Raw genomic sequence first — 11,269 nt, 5'->3', positions numbered from 1 at the left:
AAACAGCTCGCCGTTATTCCCTTTGTCGTCTGCACAAACTGGCACATCGGGGGGGCAAGGTAGCACCATCATCTTGTCGTCGTGCTCCTTGTGGAACGACAGGTGGGGCTCGTCCCCTTTCTTCAATCGAAGAACTGTCCCAGCAGAATTTACTGAGGAAGTTTCCTTCAACAAAGTCGGGGTGGCCCATGGGTATAGTTTTTTATAATCTGGAGTGGGGACGGGAGCTCCTCCGGCGACCGGTGGAGTAGCCTGAGCCAGGTCAGGGCGAGAGGTTGCAGGCCTCTCAGCCTGGGAAGAAGAAGCACCAGGTGCTCGTGGTGGGTGGTGAGCTTGAGATGAAGGGTTTCGTGACGAGGGAGGAGGATTTGGGGTGATTTTTGAACGAGCCATCGCGGAAGCTGCAAAGGAAAAAGAAAGGGAAAGGTGAGCAGGGTTTGCAGAGGCTGACTCGATCGTGAAAGAAGGATGAAAAAACGAACGAACGAAGGTTCGTTGTAATGGAGACGAAGCCCTAAGTTACGAGAAGGGAGAAACAGAAGAAACAGCCCACAACGTATGCACCAGACAGTTAATGGATGATGCGAATCGGTTAAAATGCAGGAAAACTCAGCAGAAGAAGTAAAGGGAGTACCTTTCTATGATCGGAAGAACGATGAAGGAAGTTGAGAATCCAGAAGGTTGAAGAGCGTCGTGGGTTTTCGCAGAAGAAACTCAGAGCGTTTGAGAAAGCAAAGAGGTGATGGAACGGTAGAAGTGAAATGGGTTTAAGGGTTTTTCGAATGGGTTTTGGAAGCGCAAACGACAATTAAAGGTAACCGTTGATGAAGCCACGTGTCGAGCGATTGGAGGAGTGTTTGGTGGAGCGTCAGGAAAGCAGAAAGTACAAACGTTTGGAATTCTGCGCCAGCGCCACGTAGATCGGTAGTGACGTGACTCCTTTAGTCTTTTCGCTGGACAAGTCTTCGCTTAAGACTGGGGGGCTTGTGTACCGCCCTGATAGTTAGGAGTAATGACGTGGTGTCAAGCTATTATATAGGCGTGTTGGATGGGGCACCTGGCTGGCAGAAGGGGAGGAAGTCGGGGGGGTTCGCGTAGTCGCCCGTTATTAAGTTGGCGTGCTCCGATCTCCATCATACCTAAACCGACGGTCAAGTGAAGATGAAGTCGCCAGATGTGAACCTAGGCGACCAAGTGATTAGAGATCGCCGAAACAAGGACATCGCCGAAGATGAAGGCAGATAGACACTTCCCAGCTGGCCAGAGGATGAGGTCGGGGGACAGCTTACTTGAGTGTATACGGTGAAACAGGTGGTGCAGATCATGAAGGCGGCAGGCGAGACCACAGGGAAGGTGTGTACGAAGGCACCCGAACTCGCCATCCAGAAGAGATCACGCTCCAAGGCAACTATGCACTGAGTAGTATCATGCATAAGTAACTTAGCCAAAGAAGAGTCAGAAGTAGCGCCCAAGTCAAGGATGCTCCAGATGAAGGCACGTGTACAGCTGGATGCGAGCCACGTGTCCAGATGTGTAACTGCCAGGAGAGAGAAAGTGCCCAGGTATATAAGAGTTCCCAACGAACTTCTGAGGTACGCACGTTCAGATTATTTCTTTACGCTTGCGAGTCTTGAGTACACTGAGAGAGAACTGGTCACGGTTCCTTAGAGTTCTTGAGTTTTACTCTTAAGTAATTGGTGGTTAAGTCGCTGACTTGGGCGTCGGAGCGTGATCGGCCGCAGCGGCGCCGTTTCGTCTTTTGCAGGTTCTTGAGGTGGAATCGCGGTGAAGGACGGAGATTAACACGGTGCAGAAGTCGATCCAAGTTTGACGAGGCAAAGCTCCAGCGTTTTGGTCAACAAGCAGGATCAGGAAACGAAAATGACAATGCCAACGAAGTGAATAATGAATGATGCGAAAACGAAAACGAAAACGAATAAGTGAAACTGAAACTAAAACTTACAAAATGCAGAGAGAAGAAACTGAATTGAGCGCAAAACGTTGAAACGAAGAGCTGAGAAGAGGAAAGTGAAAGTGAAACTAGTGGCGCGCTTCAATTTTTTAGGGTAAAATTGTTTTACAAATGCGGTTCTAGAGTAAGACCGCATTTGTAAATCAATTCAAATGATTTACAAATGCGGTTTTTAATATGACCGCATTTGTAAATCAATGTGAATTAATTACAAATGCGGTCATAGTAAAGACCGCATTTGTAAATCATTCTGAATTGATTTACAAATGCGGTCATAGTAAAGGCCGCATTTGTAAATCATTTGAATTGATTTACAAATGCGGTCTTACTCTAGAACCGCATTTGTAAAACAATTTAATTTCAAAAATGTCACCGCGTTTTTTACAAATGCGTTTAAGCGCAAAGCCGCACCTGACATTTTCCTTTATGTGAGCCCAATATAAGTAGAACCAAAATATCTCATACAAATTTTCAAATTCAATACACAACATAAATATATCAAGAGAGTATTCTTTCCTTAGAAATAATCATGTTTACAACACATCACATGTCATATCACAACCTAATAATCCTTATTCTTATTCATATACTTTTCAACTTAATTCATTGCTCATTCCATATTATAAATAACTTACATCATACATTTCAAATTTTACGTTTCATCATATACATCATCAATCACATAATAACTTATACATTGACACATCAAATTTAGCATTCAAAATTATTTATTCTAATATATAAGTAAATACTAATAAATCTTCCATTCACCAATTATCATACTATAATAATATTCAAATATAATAGCTAGATAAATATAATAATTTAGTGAATATAAATTATTGTAGCGTTTCCAATAATTAAAAAGTATGTTATTTAAAGTTTGGAAAATACTATTTTTGGCCAGACACTAGTTATGTTTTGTTGAGCAAATTAAGCACGTCTCTAAAATAAATGGGCGTCAAATTATAAACAAAATGAAAACCACTTTTACCTCAAATCTCACTAATTATTCAAGATAATTAGATCTAAATAGTTGAATAGAAGTTTGAGATTTTCTATTTTCTTTTAAAAAATTAATAAAAAAGGAAAAATTATTTAAAAAAAATCAATAAAAAACTGACAAAAATTCCACTCCCAGAATAGTAAATTCTGGTCAGTTTTCTAACACCAGTAACATTCTTTCTCTTGTGAATTTGACTTTCAAAAAATTAAATTTTCAACCTCAACAATAAAAAAAAATATTAGAATAAATAATATTAACGCATGTTCATTTGCTGAATTACTTTTATTAAATAGATATATTACTGGGAAAAGAATAGAAAAAAGGCATGTTGTGGGGAGGTGCAGTTCCTGACTGAAAATTACTCAGTACTTTCATGGTAGTGATTGATAATGACATTACTTTTCACTTACTTCATTTTCTGAAACCAGTTAAATTGTACAAATAAAATGTCCTTATTGCCCCTGAGTTTAGGAACATAAAGAACCTCAACTAGGACACTGGGCCTTTGAAACAAATGCAGTGTCCCCCCACCCCCAAGTTAGCTCAGGATGCACTAGTTTGTTAATGCTTGCATTCAAAAAATTAATATATTTTTAAAGTAATTAAATATGTTACAAAACTGAATTTGCTTTTTGAATTGAATATTTAACACTTCAATAAAAAATAAATAAACATGGCCAAAGAAACACTAAAAGGGCTTAAAGAGTAGGCCACAGGAAAAGGGTGGTCAGTGTCTCTAGTGGCATTTCATGCAATTTTACATAAAAAGATCCAATTATGTAAGGAACTGTGGGTCACACTGACCTTCACATGTCCATAATTGATAATAAGAGTAAGTTAAAAATGGCCTTATTTTTAATACCCAAATATTGTTGTCTGCTCTTGTTTGTTTATATGAAAATATATCAAGAAAATCACATTGTTAATTAAAAAAAAACATTTTTTTCTTTAAACTTGTAAGTGGGAAAATTCTGTTTTGGGAGATCAATCATTGGGGGAGGGGGGGTAAGAAATAATTGTGATGTAAGTATTCAATATTTTGGGTAGGTTGTGTTTTTTAGTTGAACTACTCATAAAGTAAAAGAACTATCTAGATGAACATGACCTTTTGTGGTGTTTGGACCATGAATTTCAACATGTTAAAAGCAGTAGAATTTAGGTTCCTTTGTCTCTAGAATGATTAACAAAATCTTAAAAAAGTTTGGTGGTAAGTATTTTTTGTGGGTCCTAGAGAGCCTGTTCACCACACTTTTCAAATTTGTTTTATGGTAGTTCCTTACCAAAATTGAATCATGGCTCATTGAATCTCATGCCACCAAGATGCAAAATCCCAAAAGTACAATTTGATTAGAGGAGTAGGGGACAATCATGCTCTTATCATAAGCCCTCTTTGCCAAAAATATTGTCATTATTAACATATAGTGGAATGGTATATTCCCCAAAGTTTCAAAATGGCAATTTTCTTTGAAATTTCACTTATGCTCACCTTTCATTTATGATATGTTTTAGATTGTTATGATATCAATGTTACATATTTTGCAAGTTCGTATTTTATAACTTAATTAGAAAGAGTACAAAAAAAAAACTCATGTGTGACAAAGCATGTAGAGCAAGTCAAGTCACCTAGAATTGGTCTTAGTCTGGTGCAATGGCAGCTTTGTGTTGCTTCAAGAAAGAACGAAAGAGGAGTACCAACAGTGGTTTAAAAGTGACACTAGAATCCTATTACAAGCTACCTTTGATTTCATCTTCTTTTTTTGTCTTCATGTTCACTGCTCCATCTAATAACACTTTTCTTCATTGCTTCATCTATTTAAATCTTCACCTTCACATCCATTCACTAACCTCAAGTAGATAAATACAGAAGAGAAGCCTTTAAGTTTAACACAAACAAATCATACGCAAATTTAAGGAAGCAGGTATGTGACAGAAACATGAGAATGTCATGCTTCATTGTATCATCGGAGAAAAGAAGCTCTTTAATTTAAAGATTAAATATGTTTTTTCTAGTGATTTTTTTTTTTAATAATTCCAATTTTAAAATTTCTAAATATTTCATTAAAAAAATTATTAAAATAGATTTTTATGAGAATTTTGTTTACATAACAAATGAAATTAACGTATTATAATAACATCTACATTAATTATGAGAGTTAATATAAAATATTTTCAATAACAATTTAAATTATGCAAGGTTTAATGTTTTTTAAATTAATTAAGTGATTGAATTTTAAAGCTAAAAAACAATTTTTTTATTTTTATTTAAACATTTCAATTATAACTTTTATTGAAATATTTAGGAATTTATAATAATTTTTTAATATGGAATGATTTTAAAATTAATTAATAAATTTCAGTATTTTGTATCCTGAAAGTGAAAAATAAAGAATTAAGCAGCATTACCTATTTTTTACTAAAAGTAGTCTTATTTGTACGAATTGATGAATGAAACTTTTTTTAATACAATACTATGTCTTAAACTTGAATTTGAGATTATTAGCTAACTAATTCTAGACATTAGTTTTTTATTATTTTATAATTTTTTCATTTGAATTATAAGACATAACACGTGAAAGTTGAACCAAAACCAGCTGGAATGGGTGAACACACGTGCCTGCATAAAAGAGTTGTTAAAAGTGCTGTCATGTTCACACCATTTCATAATTTCCGTGTGTCGGTGTACTTAACAATAGGATTAATAAATAGTTCAATCAATCATTTCTTCAATAAATTCTAATTTCAGTAAATTTTATGACATGATCAGATAATAAATTAAAAATGAGCAAATTATACTACAATTCTTCCTATTTGCTTTAATTTCACTTCTATCTTAATTTCTTTAAAATTTTACATCATTTTGTATTTATTTTAAAAGTGTCATATTTTTTTCTATCTTGAGAAGAAAAAATACTGTAATAGTGAAAAAAATAATGTAAATATAATTTGAAAAAAAATTCTTAAATCTAATTGTAATTTACTCACTAAAAATATAAATTCAGAAAATAAATTATGATATCTTTATCAATTTTTTTACACCAAAAGTATGATCGCCGTGATGAGGAAGACGGAGAAAACTTTAGTTATAACTATTTACATACCTTTTTTCTTAAGCTCACATTACTTCACATTTTGTTTTACAACTAAGTATATTTTAATTCACTATTCAAACTCAAAACAAAGTTCACTTCTATCTTTACTATCCTCACCACCTATATTCACATATAACTTATATAATTAAGTAAATTAAAACTTAAATATGATTTTAATTTAGTTATCACTTATAAATTACTGTATATACTTATTTATTACTAAAAGATATAAATTTTGTGTCATTCCTCTATTAACCTGTTCCCATGTGTTGTAAAATATAATTAACACCCATATATAGTTTGTTTAATGTTTATTTTCTGTATATATTATGTACTTCCAATATCTATAATTTTATTACCAAATTTTATTTTATTATATTCTACTACTTACATTCAAATTTTGTTAATTTCAAAATGCTCATAGGGCAAATTAAAAATACTGTTTACCTTGTCGTATTTGTATGTCAATGACAAAACATCATAGTCTTCTTTTACAAAAGTAAAAAGGAGAATATATTGATTATTCAATGTTATATTTTACTCTAAAAATTCAAACAGAGAAGAACATTAACTATTAAATATTCATGACAAAACGTCATACTCTAAAAAAAGTAAAAGGAGAATATATTAATTATTAAATATTATATTTTACTCTAAAAATTTCAAATTGATTTTACTATAGAAGAAGAATATATTAATTATTAAAAGTAAAAGGAGAATGTACTAAATAATATAATTTGAGGCTCTTTCTTTAACACCTTCATGATTTTCACACACAACAATGACTAAAATGCTTTTAAGTAAATAGGATAATGGTTTATAACATTTATAATATTTGTTTTCTACATATTTCTCCCAAGATATATAATAACTTTGTTTATCCATTTTTAGTTATTCCTTTGTAAACTTTTTATTAGCTAATTCATATTTGATGATATAACTTTTTGGATTGAATAATTTAAAATTGATAAAATAACTTCTAACTAAGTGATATAAATATAGTTTACAAATTAATTAATGTAAAATTAATAAAAAATACTTTTCTAAATCTATAATTCTGAATAAAACAATGAATTATTATTCTCAAATAATAAATTATATAATTTAAAATATAATATCTATCTTCTAATAGGCCACAAAAAATCTCTGAAATATAAGCCAATAACTTTCATATAACAAAATAAATTTCATATATAAAAAAAAAAAACTGCACATATATATGAAAGAGATAATGATAATATAGTCTTTTTTACATGAAAAAAAAATTATTAGTACGGAAAAAAATTCACAATTTGATTAGTTTCCAAATATTATATTTGACTCTAAAAAATCAAATACATTTTTTAAGATTAATTGTTCATTATTAAACAATTATATGAATATATATATATATATATATATATATGAGGCTAAATATTTATAATGGAACCTAGTTGAATCATATTCTTTCCTTCAATAATAATTGAATATAAAAACTTATTTAAGAAGATTAAAATTCAGTATCATTTATGTTAATAATCATTGATATTTGAAGGAATATGAAAGAGAATAATGTAATAAAGAATTCTACTGTCTATATTATAAAATTGTTTTATATTATTAATCAACCCTAAACTTTAACCTTAAATCAACCATAAATATGATTTGAAATATATTTTGTGTAAAAGTTAACAATATGTAGAATTTTTTTTATTATATGTAAGAATAAAAAATATTTACATTGCATAAGACCTTTTTCACTTAAAAATATAAAATATCATCATAAAAATGAGGAAATTGTAAATTGATATCTACTTAAAAAAAACCTTTTTAACTGTGTCACTGTCCATCTTTTCTTCTTTCTTTCTTTATTCTCTGAGCCCATACCTAAAATTCTTGAAACAACATTATTGAATATATCATTGTCAAAGATAACAAAGCCGAATTATGCTATTTACCCAAAAAGGAAAAAAGCAACCAAAATAAATAAAAAAAACTTTTAAGTTGTTTATTCGATTGTATGAAACTTAATTTAACAATTTTCAAACTGAATAAATAACAAAACTCTATATAAATTAAGTAATTAATTAATTAATTAAATGTCCTTGTAGGAAAAATTTGAGAGCATATGATATGATTCTTTATAATGTCACTTAGCACTCGGGTGAGTAATATCTCTGCATACCATAACTATTACATGATGATTTTTTGAACAAATTTATGTGTTTTTTATTTTAAGTTTATATACTAGATGTTTCCATGAAATACTTACTTGACAATAAAAAATAAATAATTAAAAAAATCTGCTATCTCAAACTATCCCTTAAATATCCATTAAAATAAGTATCTTCAAATTTAGAAGATTAATTAATTTAAAAAAAATATTAGATAACCTTATTATTTTGGAACATAAAACATCGTATGTTATGACTGTAGTAGTCCGGTAAGTATTTTTTTCATGTAGATTAGTCATTAAGTAAAAAGTGATGAGAGTTTTGATTTATTAAATAAATTATCAGTTAACTACTTTGATTTTAAAAATAAGGAGTAATAAATTTTGAAAAGAAAGATTTAAAAAAGTAAAATTTAAGTCTTATTTCATTTTATAAATCAATTTGTTAAAATGAAGTTTGCATATAATTTTAATTTAAAATATATAACAAGTATTCTCACACTCAATGAGAATTCTTAAATATGGAAGTAAAGAAAATTTGATAATAAGTAACACAGTAGATCTAATAAATTTAAATTAAAGTAAAATGCCAAGTAAATTTAGTTTAAACTTAATTTAATATCATAAAACGGATTTAATAAGATAAAATTTACACTTAATAAATAATATAATTTAGTTATATTTTTGTTTGATATGAAATGGATGTAAGAAATTAGTGAAATTACAAACCATTTTAGTGTAAGATTTTTCTGTTACACAATCTTTCTCTAAGAGATATTATTATTTTAGTGTAAAGAAATGAAATGATTGAAGTTGATGATCAAGCAGCTAAATTAGACTACCAATGATTTGATTTAGTTTATCTTTTGTATGCTTAATCGGCTAATTTGGTTGGTTTATCTGAATATGATAAATTCTATATTACATCTAAAGTGGATATTAAGTATGTAAATTATTCATTATTTTTAACATTCTAGTTTTACTCATATTTAATAAAATAATATCTAATTAATATATAATTATATACAATTATTTTATTTTATATTGTATCTCAAATATAATAGAAATATTAATATATACGTCTCAAAACAAAATATTCAAAATAAAAAAATATCATTCTCCAGCTAATCAATGAAGAGCTCTATTAGTTGCAATTTCATTCGCTCCCGTGTAAATACACGATCATCACATATCAAGAAAACAAAACACAAACAAACAATAGGGTAAGTTAGGTATAAAATAATTTTATATAATTTCAATTTAACAAACATAAGTCATCAAGTCAAATACAATTTCTCAAACCAAGTGTCTATCACAAATAATCATTTGTCATGCTATCTCACTGTGAATCCACACAACTATGCGCATAAATAATCTCAATATCATATCACCTAGTATGACAAGGTTAATTCATATGATATGAAATACCAGATTTTATTTCACACGGCAGACAAAATCATATGAACCTTCTTCGACTCTCAACACTTGATAATCTTCATCTATATGACTCCATTATATCAAGAAAGTCAGGATATCTCATTTTAGATAATCTCAAATCAATGCACATCCTAGACAATCTTAACACGGTATTTTCTTTCTTGAAAATACTATGTCTTGATTAAAATTCATATTCCACATCTCACAATATCCAAAATCACACAGTTAAGTTATACCAAAGCTTATAATTTCTAAACACACAAAATTTCATCTAATACTCACATAAATATCAAACTAAAAGATTTTTTAATTAAATATACATAAAACAAAATTTTACATAAGTTATAAGTAAAAACTATAACATATAAATAAACCAAACTTTTAAAAGTAATTATAAAATTTCAGTTTAAGTTTTTTTAAAAAAAAAATAAATTTGGCTTGAGCGAAAATTTGTTCGTTTGAACGAAAATTTGTTCGTTTGAATTAAAATGAACCAACGAGCACTCCAAAATTTTCCCATTTTTGCTTAAACGAAATTTCATCTTGTTTGAGCGAAAATGGACTAGATAGTACCTAAAAAATTACTCCATTTTCGTTTAAACGAGATCTCATCTCGTTTGAGCAAAAAGGGACTAAAAAGTATCTCAACCATTTCCGCTTGAATGAAATCCCATCATGTTTGAGCGAAAATGGATCCGAGAGCACCTCATATTTTTATTCAATTTGTTATTTTATCAAATATACTAAACAAAAGTAAAAAATTCTCTGCTAGAGTTGGATAATTACTCAAAATCAAACAACAAATACTTGACAACATTATCCTTTAAGTGATTCATCAAAGTATTTAAATACATTCATTTACTTATTCAAATAAAAAAACATATACTTTTATAACATCTATACAATTTCACATTTTAATCTCAATCAAATTCTAATATGCTAAACAACAAGCAATCCTACAATAAAATTTGAGACTGGTGATCACGTCACCCCTACATTCATATCTTCTAGCCTAGGGTTCTATTGAAAATTTAAAACTAGTTTTTTTTAACTGAGCTTGAGTAAATGCTCAAAAAGAGCTCCAAACCTACCAAAAACTTAATGGTAGCTTAACCTGCACCACAAAGTCTTGATAAAAAAATCCAATTATATAATTAGGACTTTAAGCTAACAGAGGCTAGTCCTGAAGATTAAAGAGTCACATGCAACACCTAGATTAAAACAAGCCTAACAAGTTCAAAATTTGACTAAAAAAGAATAGCAAAAAGGAACTTACTCTATCAGAGATTCTGATCGAGCAGTCTTATAGTATTCACTGTCAGGAGTCTAATGGGGGGTTCCGATTATCAAACTGATGAGTGAGGATGTCAGAATCTTAGAGAGAATTGAGAGAAAAAGAAAAGAAAAGTTTTAGAGAGATGATGATTCTTTTAAAATGAAACCTAAATAACTAAATTTTCTAATTATAACTCTTTTTTTATTTTAATAATAAAATATCCAGATGTCATTTAAATTATACCACATCTAGTCTAAGATTATTTTCTAAATCCTTACCTAATATACTCTGGAAGAGAGGATGGAAGGGAAACTTACAAAGACCAGCCACATAGTAT

The sequence above is a fragment of the Phaseolus vulgaris genome, chromosome 11, assembly GCF_000499845.2.
Source record: "Phaseolus vulgaris cultivar G19833 chromosome 11, P. vulgaris v2.0, whole genome shotgun sequence".
In the NCBI taxonomy this organism is placed as follows: domain Eukaryota; kingdom Viridiplantae; phylum Streptophyta; class Magnoliopsida; order Fabales; family Fabaceae; genus Phaseolus; species Phaseolus vulgaris.
The sequence above is the reverse complement of the archived record's forward strand: the minus strand, read 5'-3'. Positions refer to the sequence as shown.